Genomic DNA, 16,037 nt, shown 5'->3' with positions numbered 1-16,037 from the left:
ATGATGGTCGTAGGATGGTAAGACGCCGCCGTGGAGAGCGACAAGATATCGGGTTTGCTCTTGAGAGACATGTACACAGGACAGTTGGAGTAAGGCTTGGGTGGCTATTGTCTTTGGTAGCCGATCACCACTTGTGTTTATTCGAGGTAATATGACAGCTGCGCGTTATGTTGATGACATCTTACAAACCACTTTACTACCTTATCTCGACGGCCGTCGAGATGTCCTTTTTCAGCAAGACAACGTGCGTTTCCATATTGCTCGTCAAACTATAAACTTTCTCCAAGAAGCTGGCGTTAATGTTTTGTCGTGGCCACCTTGTGCTCCGGATTTAAATCCTATCGAACATGTATGGGATATGATGGGAAGGAGACTGTCCACTTTGCACCATCCTCCACAGACTCTGGCACAGTTAATACATGAAGTTCAAATTGCTTGGAACGAGGTGCCACAAGCAGACATAGATCATCTCATTTTGTCAATGCCTAGACGTATACAGGAGTGTATTCAGCTGCGGAGTCGCCACATACATTATTAATTTTTTTTATTACTTGTTAATAAAAATTCCTTACAACGTTATCCTTTCATTCTTGATGTAAATCTACCATGTTGACAAAAACTGATTTACAGCACTAATTTCTATGACGGTCCCGTCCATGATTCTAACAACAAATCAATCAAATACAAAAACTCCCCTTTATTAATATAAACTCATTCTGTCATATCCATATTCAAAAATGTCCCTAATATTAGTATAGCTAAATATAATACCATGAACAGCAAACAACTATTTTCAAAAATCAAAGATCCAGTACCAACCTTATATAAAAGTAATGTCGTTTATGACATACCGTGTTTAGGATGTCAAAATAGCTACATTGGTCAAACATCACAATGGCTAAAACAACGCATCACACAACATAAAAGCGATTGCCGCTTGGAAAAAAATACTTGCGCAGTGGTTGAGCACTATGAAAACACTGGTCATATGCTAGACTATAACAAAGCTCACATTTTGGCACAGACTAATAACTACAAAAGTAGATTATTTCTTGAGATGTATTACATTAACAAAAATAAAAACACTTTAAATTATAAAACGGACACTGGACAGTTAAGTAACATATATTGTAATATATTGAACAAAATTTATAAATATTCAAAATAGCCAACATTCATCTAAATAACAACTAACCTTAATAATTCATCAAAGAAATATCATTCTTCTAACGTTTCTTTTATTGTTATTTTTATTTTTACATTTGAAATAATTTTAATTTTTTATCGTATAGCTGTAACGAACGTGCTTAAGACAATTTAATCTTGACATTCAATATTTCGAATACTTCAATGTCAGTTTTTATTTGCGAAATCCTTTAATTTCTGTGAGTGTTTTAAAATGTATTTGTACGCCATTTTTTGTAATGTTCAAATTGTTCTAGTTTACTCCTGAGGAAGCTATTATAAATAGCGAAATATTGAGTATTTTAGAAAAAAGAAAGATTTTTCGTTACAGACCACTTTACCCGATAATTCGAACGTATTTATAAATTATTTTTTGGTCAAAATAATCACTTCTAATATATATATATATATATATATATATATATATATATATATATATATATATATATAGATTACGTTCCTTTTAGAACTTTAATGATAACTACGAAAACTATGCTATTAAATGTAATATTGATAAAAAACTATTTACTTGTATGGTTAACCCTACAGCAGGCGCGCCGACTACCGTTTCATAACCGGGCGCGCTGTGTATTTTGTACACAAAACACATTTTAGTTGATTTTACCAAATTTAGTGCGTTTTAACAAAATGACAACCACGATTTACAAAAATAGTTTATTGTTACATAAAATAATAAACATAAAACATGTACCTACGGGTTACTTCACTCGATTTCTTCTGATTGCTGCCGTTCTTTGTTCTTACATTTTACGCAGGTAATTGTGATTTCTGAATGCATTTTACATACAAATATTCTACATAGCCCACATCTAACTGTTGTGCTGGAATTTTTTGAGCCTGGACATATTGCACAACGTCCACGTTTTCTAAAACTTTGCACTTCTGTTCTAGTAGGTTCTTCACATGATTTATATTTCATTAGAAAACCTTGAATATACTGAGGAAGATATCGCATTGTCGCTCTTTCTGAACGATGTACTTTCATTAAACTCAAGCTTAAATTCTTTAGAAAAATTCGGCGACATATTTTGGGATTTGTTTTATTGGCACAAAACAACACCTGCGAGTTGATACCGGCCATATCCATTAGAGAAAAAAATATAATTAGAGGCCATCTTCTGGTTATTCTGTTTACAGAATATGATGCACACATTTGGTCAATAGTATCTACACCGCCTTTTGTGGCGTTATAATCTAGAATAATTTCTGTTTTTTTAGTTTTGACGTCTACGGTGGCAGTGTCATGCATCGTGGATAAAAGTATAACCGGCTTACTTTTTTTGGAACAAATTTGTTTTTGGGATAAAAATTCAATAGGTATTTCCGTTTTGTTTTTTCTCAAAGTGCCAATTGTAGTTATTTTATTTTCCAAAAGGGAAATAGCTAAAGGATAACTGGTATACCAATTATCGGTTGTCAAATTGCGATTTAAACCTTTTATATAATCAATAAGCCTATCTCCAATATCACTGGGAGAGTTTGATACAGCATAAGGCCCCTCAGGTTGCCGTCCACAATTAACCTCTAAATTTCCAACAAAGTAAGTTTGTGCATCGCCCAAAATGAACAGCTTGATACCGTATTTGGCTGGTTTATTTGGTAAATACTGGATGAAACTTCAACGTCCTCTGAATTCCTCTAGTGTTTCGTCTATTGTAACAAATTCACCAAGATTATAGGAATTTTTACAGTTACTAACAAATGCGTCCAATATTTTTCTAATTGGTGCAAGTTTGTCATATATTTTCCGTTTATGTCTTGTGGTTTTGTCATCAAAGCGCATTGAACGTAACAAAAATAAAAATCTTTTGTAACTCATTACAGCTCTAAGAATTTCTATACCTGTTCCATCAGATGTCCCAAGTTCAAGTGCGTTAGTATGGTTAGCCTTTTTAGTGCCTAGGAGGTAAAGCACTCCCAGTAACGCCATTATTTCACTTTTTGAAGTATGTTTCATATCTCGTTCTCTTTTATACTGAACAGATTCTTTTTTACTATCAATATACAAATTAGTAAATTGTACGATGCTCTCTAATATATCAGAATCTATAATTTTTTCAAAAGCTGAAAGTTCTGAGGTCACTTTTGAAGCCACTGCCTTTGGTCCTGGAAGTATTTTGATAATATTTTTCTTTTTAATTTTTGATTCCGACGACAGCGGAGTCTTTTTTTATCTTTACCTTGAAAATATTCGAAAGCAGTCGTACTTACTGCATTATTATTCTCGAAGTAACTGGCTCTGTCGTGGTCATTCTGTTCTTGTTCAGATTCAGAATTGTGGTCATCATGGTGTATTATTTTTTCATCTGTCTCAGATTCATCGGAATATTCAATTTCACTAGTTTCTGTTTCTGGGTCTTCATTAAGAATTTTATATAACTCAGCCTCAGTTAAAAACTTCTTTCTAGCCCTGCAAAAATAAAAAAAAGTAACACACAAATAATATAACTTCTTATGGTGCCGTGCACCTATAGTGCGTTGGCGAATTATCTTAAGGTCAGACGTCTGTCTTTTGCGGCATGCAAAAGTTCGCCAGTGTTAGTTACGCCTGTCCAGTTCTTTATATTTCGCAGCCACGACATTTGTTTGCGACCTACTCCTCTCTTGCCCTCAATCTTTCCTTGGATAATTAGTTGAGGGATTGCGTATTTTTCCCCTCTCAATAATATAACAATGCAACTAAATTCTTACATGATATTCTCTTACAACTTTTTATAAAGTAAAATAATTAATGAATAAAATACTTACACTAGAAGGCGCGCCGTGTATTATGTACACAAAATCGTCATACTCTCGTATTTCCAAGAATTCTCACAAAACTCAGCTGCAACAAAAAATATTACTCAACTATTCGAACGACAGATCTCTACTGGACGAATAGACGCGACAATATCGCCAGATTGACGACACTTCTATTTTTAGACGACATTTTCTATTGGACGTGTATAAAATACACGGGCGCGCCCGCTCGAGGGTTAACTGAATTAAAACACTCTACGTATATTTATTAGGTAAAATAATTGGCACTTAACCTTATTTGGCCTATCTCTAAATCCATTACTATGGTACTTAAATCATGAACTGCTGATAGATAGGTTATTTTGGCATTACAATTAATATTTCTACTATTTTAAAACACATTTTAGGCATAAAGCTTTGTTTGTATTATTTATTATAAGTTAAAATATCATAAAAATAAAGTAACGCAGATTAGAAACAACAATAAATGATCTGGAAGCCAGAAAAGCTGAAAATAGTCATAGTTCAGTTGGTATAGGTACTTAAGCTAGTATAATAATTGTAACAAATCCATATAAAAACAACAACAAAAAGTAACAAAAATAAAAAATATTGCCAATTTTTCTAAAAAATACAAAGTACATATATTATAATTGTACATATTGTCAGTTTATACTTTCTTTATCGGAGCTTGACCAAATAAACTCCTCCGCTTCATTAACACCGATTATATTTATTGCGATAAAATTCATGTGAGATATGATATGGTGGAATGTAAGGCTCAATCACCTCATTGATGTCCTTAAGCTTTGTTTGTAAATTTTTTCTTCCACGGGATAGGACACAGACAAAGTATCTTTAGTATCTAAAGTAGTTCAAATTATTCTTGTGTAGCATTAACAGATCACTTTCTTCGTCAACTTGGACATGCATTATTATTTTCTAGCTTACTGCTTCTTTTTCGACTTCTGAACTCACGAATTCTTTCAGTAAGCTTAGCTTGAGAAATGTAATCATTAGAACTCATTTATACAACAACAAGCACCATTTTCATATTGAGCTCCACATTGGCCTTTATACATAATTATTATTATATATTTCTTAAATGCCTAGCAGTATTTTTTTCCATTCGTTTTTCCATTTTTTTGATATTTATTTTACCATGTCTAAAACTTTTTCGTCAGGATTTAAAACATTTAAGCTTTCCATCGAATACAACTGATACCTATTGTTGGTTATTTTTTTTCTATAGTTTCTTCTTGTAGAACTGCTGTGATATTTTCGTAAGTACCTAAATGTTGTTTTCCTCAGAGGTTAAAGCGGCTTGTATTTCTATTAATTTTTTTAGGTAGATATTATTCTGATATTTATTTTATTCAGTATTTCCATGAATGAGCCAATGTTCCAAAGCTTCCTTATCTTTAGTCAGTTCAATACTTCTTCTTCTTTTCTCGTCCATTTTTGGACATAAGCCTCTCCCAACTCCTTCCATCGGTCCCTATTATGAGCAACATAGTTCCAATTTGTTCCAGCTATTCGTTTGATGTTCTCCACCCATCTCATCTGTGGTCTCCCTCTTGGTCGTCTACCATTGTATGGTCTCCAATGTTGTATTGTGGCGTTCCAACGTTGGTATTTTTGTCTATCAGTGTGACCTGCGAAGCTCCATTTTAGTTTGTCAATTTTTTTTGTAATATCCCTAACTTTTGTTGTTGATCTTACTCATTTGTTCCTCTTTCAATACGTTACCGACAGTCGGTTACCTAACCTTGCTCTATCCATTGTTCTTTTTGTTGTAGGTAGTTGATGCATATTTGGCTTGGGTTAGGGTCCAGGTTTGGCATCCATATGTTATGATAGGAAGGACGCATTGGTTGAACAGTGTGCTCCTTACGTGTTGAGGTAGTTTACAGTTCTCTAGTATTCAACTGAGTTTTCCAAATTCTACCCATGCGAGTCTTGCTCTTTTAATGATTTCCGCACGGTTTTTATGGCAAAATGATAATAATTTATATACTTATAATTTCATATAAATACCGTGTAGGATTTTTGCAATTTTCAGTTCGAGTATTGTATTAAAGTGCGATAAAAGAGTTCTAAAAGGAGTAGTAAAACATTTTCATATTTATACGGTCACAGCGGAAGAGTCCACTTGTGTAAATAACAAGGGGATGGCCGTTAGGTATACAAAATGTCAAAACTGAGCCTAATTTGTTATTTTGAGTTTTGAAATGTTTGATAATATTTTGATATAACAAATATTACAAAAACGATGAGGAAATATTCTAATGTTTGTAAAATGTTGCGTCAGATTTGTATTTTATATAATGTAGTTTTGGGCAGACCGGCCAGTTAAAAGTGTTGCACAATTAATTTAAAAAACATAATAAATAAATAATAAAATAACTTTATTCAATTTAAAAATATTGTTTAGATTTTAAAAGTACAGAAACCATAGTACGAAGCTTCGCGCTAGTCTACAGTACCGACTACTATACCATTTTTTTTGTATCTTTTTTTAGTATCCCAAAATTAATATTCTCAGCAAATTTAATGTGTTCGTATCATTGTTAGGGGTCAAATCTCTGACGACTGAACTATAAAAATAAACTAGATTCTTATTTACAAATATTCCCTTGTGTCCTTGCACCTTCATTCGTGAGTTTTCATGATTGCGTTATCCGAGATTTGTCCAATGCCCAATGTCCATTTTTTCGTACGCATATCTAATTTTTGACCACCATTTCTAATAATTTCTCCTAGTTGAGAGATCGCCATCTGGTGTTGAATAGGTTGGTGTCGGAATGAGGTGTCTTTTAGTCCTTAGTTAATTAAACCCATAATAATAGGTACCTATTCGTAGTTAATGTATTATTTTATTAATTTGTGTACAGTAACTAGCGTTTAGCTGGACTGACGTATTACCAATAACATAATACCGACCTAAAAAAACTTGTGAAACAATATTCTAATATTACTACAATGGCAATCCCATAATATGTAAGGGTTAAATAGCTTAATATATCTTTATATTTCTGAATTATGGAAATTAAATTTTACTTTTTCCCCTTTAAATATTGTTTGCCTCCTTCACGTTTTTTGTTATTTTTTTGTAGAAAAGGAAACTAATAAGAAAGATTATTGGTTAGGCATATGAAATGAGTTTATGGAAAAATCATTACACTAGAACTCATTTTGTCGTAGAATCACATACAACTGTCGCATACAAATAGTTATTGAAACGTAATTAAATATATTCGAGTAATAAATTTTGTTCGACTAATAATTATTCACCGATTGATTTATAGAACGGAATAAAAACCATGGTATTAATTCCAGAATTAAATATTTCAGAACCCAATTTTTACTAATTGTTTATTCTTGGTTAACTGCCTAGCTGATACCATTAAGTTTCATTATACAAGCGAAACAAAAGGATTTATGAAACAAAAGTTTTGAGAAAAATTTTATCTTAAAATTCCCACTAGTTTTTAGTATCTGATGTAGTGACTATAATAATAGTTAACCAGTAATGACTTGATTTTACTAAGAAATGTGAAAACTTAATAATAAAGTTCATAATTTTGTAGAAAGCTACAATTTTCAAAATAATTTGGCCAGTCATTGATTTAAAGATTGACAAGAAAATTCAAAAATAAGTATTACAATATTACATAAGGCTGTACAAAACATTTTGTCCAGAAATAGGACAAAATCGAAAAAAAATAATATCCAAAATATATCCAAATGCAGTTCGAAGAAAATCGTATATATTTTGTATTTGCGATTTGCGAGATTTGCCATGAAGGCATTTGTGAGAAACCATGTTGAAACAGTTTTGTAGTAGATTATAAATCTAATATCTAAGACTCTCCATATGAACTAAAATTTACATTAAACGCAAAATTTGCTTACACATTTTAAATTTTGTGCGCAAATGCGGAGATTGGGATTTTAACGCCATATGTTTATCGAGTTTCTGAAAGAGGAAGAGAGAATATTTGATTCCTGAGAGTTATAACTAGAAGTGTTTACCAGATATGCTTAATTTTATTTAGCTATTATCAAAACGACGAAATAATATTTTGGCCTTATCTCGCTTCGTGTCATTCTGCTAGGAGAAAGTGTATGCTCGAAGGAGCAGAATAACATAAATTATGTACCTAGAGAAGATGACAGTATTTAAAGACTATGCTCCTATATTAGTTTTGTAGATTAGTTTCGTGTTGATAAAAGGTCAAATATTAATTGACTATTAATTGACGTGTTGGTTTGAATACAATTTTGTCATTTTGCAGATTAAGCCTGTTATTGACGTGTAAGTTTGAATAAAATTTTATCATTTTACAAATTAAGCCTGCACAGTCGTGTTCTAGTTTGCCTACGATTCGGACGTGCTTATCGGCAAAGCAAAACGAAATTAAACGGTATTAGTTTAAAAATTGTGTTTTATAATTCTTCAAATTTGGTGTAAAAATAAAATTAGATAACGAGTTAAGAATAATTAAATGCACCGGTCAGTCGGGGAAAGCCCCCAGATGACCCAGCGCTCCCAGATATACGTCAAAAAAATATAGTTTTTGGTGAATGTGAAGTATGGATATCTCCCCAGGGGCAGACCTGACACCTCTTAATAAGATCCCCAACCAAGATCATCCAGTAAGTAATGTTAATAATTTATTAATAAATCCAACTTCGTCAAAAAATGATATACAAACAACAACAATGAGCATCGATAACACATCGAAAGAAAGAGAGGAGTTTTTGTATGTAAGTACTCATTTAGACCCGTACCATTTTATGTTGAGAATAATTCGGTCGAATTTAAAGGTAAATTAAATGCACTTAAAATCGGAGATATAATTCTTTCTAACTTTCCGGATATAGACAATAAAATTATTAGTATTGATTCTATAGGTCGGAATAGGATTATAATCAAGTTAAAGGATTATAAATCAGCAAATTTTCTAATAAATAAAAATGAAAACATTTTTGTTAAAAATGACTTTGTATTGTATATCTCAAAATTCATTCTTCATAGACAAGGTGTTCTTAGATATATAGAAAAAGATTTTTTAGAGGCGTACATAAAAGGTAAAATAAGACAATTTGATCAACATTGCACTTTTGAAGTATCTAATATCAAAAGAATAAAACGTAAAGTAGAAAAAATTACGGATGAAGGTAAAATTGTAGAATATGTACCCACAAAGTCTTGCATTGTTATTTTCAAATTACAAATCTTACCAAAATATATTTCTATTAATAAAGTTATCAAAGAAGTAGAGCCGTATAACCAGAAAGTATTATTATGTTATAACTGCCTCCGTTTTGGTCAGCTGGGAGGTCAGTGTCGAAGTAAACCAAGATGCAGCAAATGTCAGGACTCCCATACCACACTTGCAATGTCTGCTTGCCCAGAATTTAAAAGACAAAAAATTGTAAAGGAAACTATGAGATCTTGCAATATTAATTTCTTTGATGCAAATAAATAGGTACCAAGAAATACGTACGCAAACATAGTCGCTCATAATACCTCTGCCATGGAAAGTGGTCAAATATCCTCGACAGATTATTTCCAACGGCTTCAATCTGGACCTATCCCTTCTAGTACAATACAGTATCATTCCTCTAAACCTTAGTACTCACAGTCCCACAATTTACAACCCAAATCCTATATTAACAATTTAACTAATTATATGTTTTCTTCCTCTATAACATTAAACCCAAACAAAAGGCACAGGCCAACCAGCCCTAATCCCATTGAAATTTCAAGAAAAGATATACTTACACAACCAAACACCTCTTTTGTCTCAGAGGGAATTTTTAATAGTCAACATTATTAAAAAAAACTCAGTTGGAGTAAAATTCCAATCAGAGGAAATAAATGCAACAATAAGTTTAGTTTTAGAAGTAGTTCTCGATATTATAAGTAATATAAAACAAACAAACAATTTCGATGTATCAAAATCTGAAATAGTGGAATTAATTAGTAAACACGTAAACCAAACCTTGTCTTCAAATTCGCAGACACAAACGCAAACATAAATTTGCTGCAATGGAACTGTCGTTCAGCAGTAGCTAATAAAGTAGATCTAGAATATCTGCTATATCAAAATACTATTTTAATGGTTTAAATTTGTTTTACGTGGTTTAAATCAAAATACTATTACCTATAATTTTAAAGGTTACAATTGCTTTAGATCAGATCCGTCAGACGAATATGGTGGAACTGCCATTTTATTAAAATCAAACTTAAGATGCAAACAAATAAATCTTAAAAATAGATATCGTTTCACTCATAAATGTATTTCATTTAAAATTTTCCGAGGTAAAAATCCCATCAATATTGTGTCAGTTTACATTGAACCAAAGACCAAGATATCTGAAAGTCAATGGTTGGAATTCTTTAAAGACATACCTAAATCGTTTATTATTGGTGGGGATTTTAATTCCCACGATATCGCATGGGGCTGTGAAGTTGAAGACAGCTATAGTAAAAACTTTTAGAATGTATTGATCATTGTAATTTGATATGTCTGAATAATAGATCGCTCACGTTAGTAACTAGTAAGAGTCCATCCGCTATTGACTTAACCTTTTGTACACAAGATATTTCAAAATTTTTTACTTGGAGAGTCGTAAAAGACGCTCATGTATCCAATCATCTTCCAAATATCATTAACATGGAAACAGATTATATAACTTCATTTTCAACTTAAAACTGTCACAAGATCACAGGAGTACATCGCTCATTAAGTGCGAAGGTGTTTTCAAGGTACTGTTATCATTTTTTAAAAAAACTCGTGTAATGAGGTAAAAGTGATTGTGAAGCTTCACAAATATTTGCAGTTAAATATACGGACATAAAGAGTAAGAGATTTATCTTCCTAAAAGTGGTTTTTGATAGATTTTTTAGTCAATTTTTAGTATTTATACGTGCTAACCTACAATTTAACACCAATTAAGATAATAATAACAGCAACGCGAATTCTTAATTACTGTATAAATACATAGGCGTATCTTCAAAGGCTTTTATCATTCCTTCGACTTCGAATATGTAAACGACCTTGTAACGATAAGATTACTTTATCGTTACTGAGAAATTTAAAATAACTTAATTCTGCCTGTAAGGTATGCAACCAACTATACATGTAATCGTATTATCAATTGTTTATCAATTGGTCAAACTGCTTACCTGCCGCTTCCGCTTAGCTTGGAACTGACGGAAACCGAGCTCAACCGACGCAAAAGTGTAAGAGCTCACTTTATATCTAACCTTCGAACTGGTCAGAAGAGTGATCCTTCAATGACCAACGCCACGTGGTTCAAGTTATCAGAAAAAAATTTTAAGTTATTCAGAGGTGAATTTAAGTTAAAGAAGGCGTTTTTTTTTTTAAATATTAGAAGTTTTGGGAAAAGAAGATTTTGGTTTAATTGTTGAAATATTGTTGCGTTGGGTGAGTTTCATTTTAATTAAAGTACATCATTATTTTTTTAACCATTATTAGTTTCATATTAAAATCATTTATTCAATAATTTTACCTTAATTATATCAGTCAAATCACGTTCAGAATTCTTTCTGTTAGAAATTCTCCTAAGTACACGTTCTCATCAATATCCAAGCAATTCGGTAATGTAAGGAGATCCTTCATTACTATTTGCCTATAATATATTCGTGATAAGTTAAATTTTAGTTCTTCAGTGAAATATTCATAGTAAAATCTCAACATTTTTTTTAAATACATAGTTTTCGATTAATTTTCCAAGGCCACAAAAAGTGTACGAAACCTTCACTAATTATCATCTTCGGACTAGTTTTTCTTGTCCTAACCGCCTTTTTGTTTATCAACTCTGAATAAAGCTAATGAGAGCTTCTTTGATTTTATTTTAGTCGTTGGAGGAAGAAGGAATATAAAGTCAATACAATAAAGATTATTTTGGATTTGGGGTAATAGCTTTCAGTTGAGTTTAGTTTGGAGTTTTTTTTTGGTTTTTCCCGGATATTGGAGTAGCGGTTCAGTTTGGTGCTAGAACAGTGGGCTTACAGCTTTCACCCGAAAGAGTCCCAGCGGCGTAAGGCGTCCGGAAGAAGAACCTTCTCGGCTTGAGAGTAGACAGGTTCTTTTTTTTTACTGTTTTTTGTAATATCTTAAAAATAAGTTACTTAAATATTGTTTAAACTTTAGTGAGTGAACGAACCAAAACTTAAAAATAATTCTAGTCAATTTTCATAATTCATAATTGCGTATCATTATCTATATTACATTCAATTTTTTCTTAACATTATTTGCTTATTTTTTTTTTGTCATTAAATATTTTAAATATATATATGTATTAATAATAACAGGGTAGGGGTGAATTTTAATACACTTTGTAAGGTCATTTGTGCACAAAGGTCTATTTTGTATTTTTACAGCCCTACTGGTAACGTCACTGATTCATCTTGGATCTGTTCCTTTCTGAACAGACCAATTGAAATATATCTACAGGTTATCTGATTGGAATCAACTTAGAAATTGTCAAACTGATACATTGTGTTAAATATAGGGAGGGGTAATAATTGTTTGAATATATAAATAGGTTGGTTGTCAGTAAATTTTGTTTTAATTAATGAATAAAACTTCATAATAAAAGTTCATACTTTTCTAGCATATTAGAGGGTGTAAATATATTGTAAATAGGGATCAATAGGTTTTTGTATGATAGGGTATTTAAGTTAAATTGTACATTACGGTTTACAGGTTTTTCTATTTTATTATTATTAAATTGGGTTATAAGTAATAATCTGTTTTATTAAACAACCTTTTTTTTTAGTTAGGTTATATCTAGTTACAGAAAACATAGTTAGCAGCAGCAATAAAGTCACTAGGTGAAGTGTTTGTTAGACTAAGAGTCCAGTAAACATCTTCCCTGGCGCCCAAATCATTCTTCCCTCATATATTCCTGTTGTCAGTACTTACCCTTAGTTCGTTTTGGTTATTCTTATATTTCCTTAGTTCATATACATCTTTCCTATTCTTTACTGTTTTCTCAGGGCATGCAAATAGGCCTAACCCTACCTTGAGTATCAACTGGCCAGTCTCAAGCATACCCAGCTAGCCGAACTGCATTCAGTTTCAACTCTTATTTTAATTTAGTTTTAAACTTATCTTCACACTACTCTACAGATCTTATAACATCAGGGACATAGTCCCAAGGGATCTGCCTACTATATTTGCTACAGTAGCGCCCAAAGTGGAGCAATATAAGTTTGTTACAGTGGCGCCCAATGTGGGGCCCAGATTTTCAGTAAGATAGTATTCCTTAATTCATTTGTCTCTTTTTAAACTGTTTCTAGTTTGTTTGTCTATTTTTGCATATTTTGTAGTTATTTAGATCCAGTGTTCTTTGCTACAGTATCTCAGAAATATTGAATAGTGTCTTATATTGCTGTGTTGGTGGTTTTGTTAACTTTAAATTAATAATTAATTGTAAACCTTCATTTAGTATAATATTTTTCATAATTATATTGGATTGACATTTCTGGTTTGATCGGGTTAGTGATACCTGTACATTTAATGAGAAATATTGAATAATTTATTGTATTACTATTTACATTGTTATTAGCCAATAGTGGTTTTGTTTAGGTGCGATCACACTATATAATATATATTTTTTTTGGTCAATTATTGCATACTATATATAAAAATAAGTTCAATTTACTTATTGTCATTTGATCTCTCAAACCAACTTTAAATTATTTTAAATATATTTATATTTAAAGGTATAGGTACACCTTTATTAATTTACATTTGGTTAAATACATTGTTGATTTTGGTTTGTTGGTGATATTTTTTTTTCTTCCTCTCTTTCATCATGTGTACCTTTAAGGCTGAGCATTTATTAGTTAAGGAAGTGGATTATGAGCTGAGGATAAGGGGAATTCCCTTTGTAGAGTCTACAAAGGTTGAAAAAAAACACAAATTATTGCGCGGTGCCTTGAAACAAGAGCAAGGAAATAGGAGCTTTCGACAAATTTCTTCTGTAGATATTCTTTTTCTGGAACAACAACAGGAGATAAACCAGACCTTGGAGGACCTGGCTCAGAGAATATCCGATTTTAGAGGGACTGTCCATGATGGCATGTATTCCAGGTTAATTTCTCGTCTTACTCATATCTCTGGTCGTGCACATTTACTATCTTGCTCAGATGAGGAGCAACAAATTTTCAAGCGCTCTATTTCCATTGGAATTCTTAGTTTAGAAGGTGAACTTGATTCTCGAGTAAATCCGGCAGCCACTTCCACTCCTATTTCGTCTGTTCATGCAGCTAATTCGTTTTCACACCCTAAACCAATTCAGGTACATAAGTGGGGAATTTTGTTTTCTGGTCAAGGTCATCATGATGAAGTCATTACCTTTTTGGAGAGAGTGGAATGTCTTCGTATTTCAAGAGGTGTGAGTGAGGATGATCTTTTTGCAGCTTCTGCTGAATTATTTACAGGTCCTGCGTTTACTTGGTTTATGAACAACCGTTATAGCTTTTCCACTTGGTCTGAGTTGGCTCAGAAATTAAAATCTGATTTTCTGCCTTATTCCTTCCAAGATGATCTCCTAGATGAAATCAAAAACCGTAAATAAAAGCCAAACGAACCTGTCACTATGTTTATTAACACCATTTTGGGCATGTGTAGTCGACTTGAGACTCCTCTATCTGACTTTGCCAAAATAAAGATCATTCTTAAGTGTCTGTTGCCTTTTTACCATCAGCAATTAGCTTTAATGGACATTCAGAGTATCGAGGATATCACTGAGAAGTGTAAACGTTTAGAGGAAACTCTATCTTGGTCTTCTTCTTCTGCAAGGACATCTCAACCTACTTCTGATCCTTCATTTAACTTAAATTTCTCTAGAAATCGTTCTTGGCAACCCAAAACCCATACACAGAATGTGTCTGTGGTGAATTCGTCTTTGATTTGTTGGAATTGTCGTGAGCCTGGCCATGCATTTTATAAGTGCGTGACACCTCGTACACGTGTTTTCTGTCACGGTTGTGGTAGAGACAACACACTCAAACGTAACTGTTTTAAGTATTCGGGAAACGAGCGGACAGAGGCTCGTCCCCTGAGCGTTCCTCAGTCTACAACCCCATCAGGGACTACAAACACAACAGTAAACGAAACCACAGGTCCAATACTCCCCAGCACTTCGAAATCACCCACTCAAGAAAGGAAAAACACTCACCAACCAAAGCACAATAAACAAAAACCAAAGCAAGCAAAAAAGTAACTGTCAACCACACTGCGGTTAACTCGAGCTGTTTGCTTGACCTTAGATTATCTTCACCAGTCGTAAGTCATAATTTTAGTAATGAACATAATCAGCACAGGTAAACAGTTCCATTTTCTACACCAGTTTGTAAATTTGTTGGCAATGATAATATGTCTAAGTTAGTACCATTTTATAATTTGGATGGCCAATATAATATTTTAGATTTTGATATTAATTCTTTATTAGTCAGAAAACATAATGATAACCGACCTTATCTTGAAATCGAGATATTAGGACATTCTTGTTTGGCTCTATTAGATAGTGGCTCTAACATTTCTTTAATAGGTTCCTATTCATTACAATTGTTAGAAAACACTAATATTAATATTATACCTATTTCTTCCCTGCAAGTCTCAACTGCAGATGGTACCATTCAGTCGATCACAGGTAAATTTGAAACTGAAATTTTAGTTGCAAATATTCGCAAAACTATTACCTTTTATATTATACCTTCCGTGCAAAATTCTATAATTCTTGGCATGGATTTTTTAAATGCATTTAATAGCACATTAAATTGTTCGGACTTTTCGTGCTCTATTTCTTCCTTTAATTTATCAACTGTAAGTGTTATTCGTGAATTTTCTAGTTTGTCTGGAATGGAACAAAAACAGTTAGAAGATATTATCTCTAAATTTTCATCTATTTCGTCTAAAGATAAATTAGGCCGTACAAATTGAATGTCTCATACTATTGAAGTGAAAACTTCAACTCCTTTCAGACAGCATCAATATCCTATACCTCAAGCATGGCAAGCAGATTTAGGTAAAGAAATCGATTCA

At 32.4% G+C, this 16,037-nt stretch overlaps 1 protein-coding gene across 3 annotated transcripts in view; it reads left to right on the top strand.

Annotated features, from left to right (window-relative positions):
* LOC140451697 (adenylate cyclase type 6) overlaps window positions 1-16,037 on the top strand; it is a 3,083,308-nt gene that overhangs the window by 2,498,527 nt on the left and 568,744 nt on the right. The window lies entirely within an intron of this gene.

This window comes from Diabrotica undecimpunctata, chromosome 1 (assembly GCF_040954645.1).
Source record: "Diabrotica undecimpunctata isolate CICGRU chromosome 1, icDiaUnde3, whole genome shotgun sequence".
Classification (NCBI taxonomy): Eukaryota; Metazoa; Arthropoda; class Insecta; order Coleoptera; family Chrysomelidae; genus Diabrotica; species Diabrotica undecimpunctata.
The sequence above is the reverse complement of the archived record's forward strand: the minus strand, read 5'-3'. Positions and strand labels throughout refer to the sequence as shown.